General features: G+C 28.3%; 1 long non-coding RNA gene across 1 annotated transcript; it reads right to left on the bottom strand.

Moving 5' to 3' along the window:
• Nucleotides 1-735: 735 nt before the first annotated feature.
• LOC130668792 (uncharacterized) lies at nt 736-1392 on the bottom strand. Its single transcript, XR_008990073.1, has 3 exons — nt 1155-1392; nt 911-1075; nt 736-838 (listed from the first exon to the last, which is right to left on the bottom strand). It is a non-coding gene; the product is annotated as an uncharacterized LOC130668792 (long non-coding RNA).
• Between the last annotated feature and the right edge of the window lie 5068 nt (nt 1393-6460).

Genomic DNA, 6460 nt, shown 5'->3' on the forward strand with positions numbered 1-6460 from the left:
GAGCTGTTCGTAAATATTTTTTATTTTGTTCACATCAATTGTTGTATAATAAAGACACGGTATGGCTATAAATATTTTAATATTTTTTAATAATAAAGTGCACTTGGTAATTATTAAATTAATTTTTAGTTAAAAAATTTTTTTGCTTCAAATAATCAATGGAATATAAGAGAAATTGACTGTTTTGATTACGCGCGTCAATACACGTGAAAAGTGATTTTATTCATTATATATATTTTGTTATTTATATATATCCAAATGATTTTCTTCTGATATAATACATTTAGAAGATGGATAATTTGATATAGAATGGAATTAAAGGAAATTTTACCCTGGGCACACGTGTCGAGTTGGTACGAATTATCCGTTAGGTTCAATGCAGTTTCTGCACTTGGAGATGTTTGGACGAATCTCTAATGTTTTTACGTGAAAGTGCAACAATACAGAAATTACTGATGGTTCTAAATAATTTAACGCTATTTTTTTTTTTCTTTTTACTATTTATTTGGAAATGATTATTCACAAATGTTTATACAACTTTGCTTGAAGTATAAAATTTTATCTGAAAGTTTGAATTAAATCATGAGTAATCGTCTTCATCTTGATCATAAGGTAGTCGATGTAAACAAGTGAATCTGGGGTTTCTGCAATAAAAATACCTCTCAAGTAAATTTCAACACCTAAAACTTATTCGAAAAACAAAAAATAAACTACTTACTTGAACATCCATCTAGAGGCTTTTTTAGTACATGTGGCCCAAGCACGTTCTGTTATTGTAAGCCACGAAAATTTAAATCTATAAACACAATCATCAAGACTGTCTCGATAAATTCCAAGTCTACAAAAAAAAAAAATTACCTTTAAATAAAATTATCAAATATATAAATTATTTACTGTTCAGAATTCTTACACGGAAGCGACAGTTATGGTAGCTTCTAAACTAAAACTCTCAGAATTCTTGACTTTCCTCATGGATCCTCCTGATGAACGGGAAACGAGACCATTTTCAGTATCACAACTAAACCTATTGCGCGTCATGGGATTTGTCTTTTCGTATTTCGTATGTAATTTCAGGCTTCATTATGTAAAACAAGAAATAATAACTATTGGACACAGCACCATATTCCGGGGACAAAAATTATTATTATACTTACGGCGTCATGAATATAAAAAAATCATACTCGAAATTTTCAAACCGATCGGCATTTTCATCTAACTACTCGCCTAGAAAATTGCGAGAAAACATATCTCTGGAGATACGGCCTTTAAGCTTCTGAGTGAATGTCCCCGTGTTCCAACTATCGGGTACCTACAATAAATACACAGTAAAAAATATTGTGTAAAATCAACACAGTTTGTGTGTTAAAAACGGTTGACATGAAATTTGTGTTGAAATTTCGACACAAACTTTGTGTAATCCCTTTTTAACACAAAGATTTTGTTGAAATATCGCCCCAAGAGGGCGCAAAGAATTCCACAGTAACACACAAAATGTGTTAATAAAGAGTGTATAACACATTTTTTATGTTACAAAATAAAGTGACACAAACTTTGTGTTAGTTTAACATACTACAATTTTTAACACAAACCGTTTCCGACACAAATACACAATATTTTTTACTGTGTAATTATGACCATAAATTTATAAACGATAATGATAAAAAAAAAAATCATTTATTTACCATCGGTATAACGACTCCAGCAATAGCCAATTTTATTTTGGGATTGACAAGTTGTTCAAAATATTCATCTACTCTATTCCATAACGTCAATACTTCATTAAAAAGATCTTGCTCTGTTAGGTTTTTAAGTAAATAAGAAGACGAATCAAGCATATAAGACCTATCAAGCACTACTAATACTTTTGGAAAAAATGTGTCTGGAAATGAAATATTAATCAGTTTATTTTATTTTATTTTTGAAATTACTTACCATTGGATTTGTTTTCCGTATGAAGATAGTAGTTGTAAGAAGGGGATGCTTCAAATTTCTAATAAAATTAGATATTATTAGAATTTAATAACTATAATTCTTCATTTAAACTTACGTTCACAGTGTGAAGAACTCTTAGATAATTTATATGTGCATATTCTAAATAGTAAACTGGAGTATCTGGTCCAATTATGACGCCTTCAGTTGGCGATAAGTGTTTATAAATCTATATATTTGCAAATTACCATTTTATTAAATAATCAATTGATAAAAATAATAAATTCATTATAAAAATTTTTACCAAGTGAGAATCGACGAATAAAATGCTGGAGAATATTACTAGCGATATTATTAATTCAATAATTAAATTATCTGCCGGATAAAAAATATATAGATTATTTATTATTTATAAGGTTGTTATAAATTTTTGACTACTGTTAATTAATTTTACTCACTCATTTCAATGTCCGGGATTATTAACTTGGATTTGTTAAAACTTTAATGACAAATGAAATATTTTGTTTTTTTCAGGTGCTTAAATACAAAATTCTAACAAAGAATTAAAGTGAAAAAATACGTCGATAGTTTAAATTAATTAAATTATATCGACTTAATTTTTTTTCGATAAAAAAGCGTTTAGTATTTGAAACAAAAACAATTAAATATCTTATCACGAGATAAAACTAGTAATACGGTTTATTCTGATAAGCTATTCGGCAAAGTATATCGAAATTTTTACCGAGTAAAAATCGACGAATGAAATGGTGGAGAATATTACTAGCGTTATTATTAATTTAATAATTAAGTTATCTGCCAAATAAAAAATATGTCGATCATTTATTGTTAATGACATTGGTATTAATATTTTAATATTTCTAATAGTTTTCTTCACTCATTTTGATGTCCGGGATTATTAACTTGGATTTTTTGTAACTTTAATGACAAAGTAAATATACTGCGTTGTTATCAGATGGTTAATTACTTAATAAAGACAAAGAAATGGCGTTGCAATATACTTTAATAGTTTAAATTAATTGAATGATATAGATTTAATATTTTTTTAGATAAGAAATCGCTTAGTATTTGAAAAAAAGGCTTCGCCTCGGCCAACAATTACATGTGATCTGAGACATTTCTTACTTTACTTCCCTAGGTGAGTAATATACTATTTTTTAGTGTATACTATTTAAGAAATGACTATTAACTATTAAAAAATCATTTCTTAAATAGTAAGAAATATTTGTTAAATATAAAAAAATGACGTTTAAGAAATGATTCCTTCAATACTAAAAAATCTTTTTAAATGCTAAAAAATCCTTCTATCAGTGGATAAAGTAGAAATCTCCTTTGAACAAGACAAATTCTCTTGGCTCCAAAAAATCTCGACTTCGTTCTCGAAAATGATTGTCTTCCGAAAAAATTTCTTGATTCAAGATATTTTTCTTTTCTGTATACACGGAAAGAAAATTATGGGAAGTTTTTCTATGCGTTATGGGAATGGTTCCCATAATGGTATGGGAATAGTACCTATACTATTATAGGGATCGTTCCTATAATTTATGGGAATAGTTCGCATAATAGTATGAGAATAGTTCCCATACCATTATGGGAACCATTCCCATATCATTATGGGGACCATTCCCATAATGGTATGGGAATCGTTCCCATAATACTATAGGAACTATTCCCATAATGGTGTGGGAACTACTCCTATAATATTATGGGAACTATTCCCATTATGTTATGGGAACCACTCCAATAATATCATAAAAATTTTTTTTTTGCAAAACAGTGTAGAAATTTCCCGAATAATATGAAAAGATCCAAATGAAGCTTCTTCGACGCTAAATTTGTTAAAAAAAAATTTTTTGTTAAAAATTTTAATATTTTTGCTAAATATGGATTTTTTTTTCAATGTTTGAATTTTTGTTTCTATACTTAATCAAATTTCTGTGCATTGTAAAAGTGATTGCCACACTTTTCTTTAAATTAATTTTTTCATGATGGTATGGGAACCATTCCCATAATATTATAGGAATGGTTCCTATAATGGTATGGGAACTATTCCCATAATATTATGGGAATGATTGCCATAATGGTATAGGTATAGGAACTATTCCTATACCATTATGGGAACTATTCCTACAATATTATGGGAATAGTTCCCATAATGGTATAGGAATAGTTCCTATAATGTTATGGGAATGGTTCCCATAATTTATGGGAATGATTCCTATAATTTATAGGAATAGTTCCTATATATTATAGGAATGATTCCTATAATATTATTGAAAGTATTCCTATAAATTATAGGAACCATTCCTATAATTAGAGGAACCATTCCCATAACGTTATGGGTATCATTCCCATAATTATAGGAACTATTCCTATAATTATGGGAAACATTCCTATAACTATAGGAACTGCTCCCATAATTTATGGTTGTAATTCCTATGATGATATAGGAAAAAATTTCACAAAATTATGGGAACAGTTTCCATAATTTTCTTTCCGTGTACAAACTTTTTTTTTAATTTTCGAGTACAATGGACAATCATAAAAAATAAAAAGAGAAATAAACTATTTTTCATAAGAATATTCAATATAATAATTCACTAACATAATTATATCAAAATATAAAACTGTCATTGACATGCTAGTATTAAAAAATTTATTATCATTTCTAAAAGCAATACAGTCGAAAATAAGCACTTAAAAAATTCTAAAATGCATGGCTATACGTAAATCTATCGTTAATATATTTAAGCACGTGTCTAGTGTCAGATATCATTTAACGACACACCCGCTTTAGGTCGAAGCCCATATACAGACTAATGATCCTCGTTATTGAATATCTATGGTCTTTATGTATTGCCGGCACTGTCAACCCTGCCACGCCACCGCGTCAAACTTCTAGGACCTCCTTCGATGCCTACTATATAAATATATGCTTACATACTGCATTATGGATAAAAAACCAAACGTCAAATATCACACACGCCCACCAAACACTGATTTTGATCTTACAATATATATTTATATATACAAGCATAATGAACACGCACTTATTATTATGGTATTTAAATATTTATAAAATAAATTTAATTTATCAATATCGATAAATTTTTAATGCTTATATATTTATATATATATAAGGACATAAATAAGAGATCAATGCATTATGAGATATTTGCAAGACAATATGAAACGCTAACGGTAATTTCGAAAGGATATAAATATAAAAATAAAATAAAGAAAGAAAACGAAATCAGAAAACAGAAAAGAGTAAACTATATGTCCGCCGGCATCAAACACATGCGAGACATCTGGCATTTTACGTGAATATATATGAAAGAGAGTTGTATATATGGCATATATAGAGAGAAAGAGTCCAAAAGACGACGAATTTCTGCAATACCTACCACGCCCTCCTGTCACGCTTTATATATATACATATATGCAAAAGGTTATATAAAAAAAATAAACGGTAAATTTGTAGTTTATTGTTTTATTGGGGAAACAATTATTAAGGCGATTGTTTTTTAATTTTGATGTTAATTAAGAATCAATGTGATCACTCGGCTGAGAAATGTGTTGTGATTCGCGAGAAAACACACGCCGAGAGGAACAAAAGCCATCAGAGCGTGTCAGGCATCCTGTTTGTATGTTAGTAAAAAAAAAAAAAGATAAAAATAAATTTTATTTTTAAATATTATTTATCTAGATTTCGCGGTCAATTTTTCATGGCAGTCATGTTATAAAATACTAATAACTTGTTTGTTTTGTGAAAGTGAAATGTGATGATATGAATATATTTCAGTATAAGTAGAGTATATAAATTTACATTTTTATTCAAGTATTAATTTTAATTTAAAAGTATGATTTTATTACGAGGAAATGTTTTGAGTTATGAAGAATTTTAAGGAGGTGTGGCTGCGTATTAAAACATGTATTGTTTAGTAATTAAAAAGAAGCATTTGTTGTATTGTTTAACGCCACCTGCTTGTTTTATTTTTCTCTATTTACGCGCGTATAGATGTTTATGTTTTGTGTGCGCGTATTGACCACGTGCGATTTTACAACTCGGTGAATATGTCAGGGGACATTTCGTCAGGTCATGAATAAAATTCAGTGTGACATTTAGTGCGAAAACGGTTTACTCTCAACCCTTGGACGACAGTTATATTAAATTATTTTGATTTTTTTTTTATTCATTGTAATCTTTGCTTTTATCTTATACTTTTTTGCCAATAAATTTTTGGAAAAAAATTTTTTATGACTCAGTTTGAATATAATTAGGTTAAGAAAGATAGATAATAGAAAATTTTTTCAAATTAAATTAATAATTATTCTGTTTTATTTTTTTTTGTTTTGTTTTTACTGTTTTTATATTCAAACCGCGTTCCTGGTGACTCTAATATTGTCTAAGAAAAATTCATTCCACCTTTTAGTTCCTCGAAACATCATCTTTCAAAAAAACATATAAAAAATCGAGGTTCGTGGGTCTATTATGACCGATTTGAAATTT

This window comes from Microplitis mediator, chromosome 5, assembly GCF_029852145.1.
Source record: "Microplitis mediator isolate UGA2020A chromosome 5, iyMicMedi2.1, whole genome shotgun sequence".
In the NCBI taxonomy this organism is placed as follows: Eukaryota; Metazoa; Arthropoda; class Insecta; order Hymenoptera; family Braconidae; genus Microplitis; species Microplitis mediator.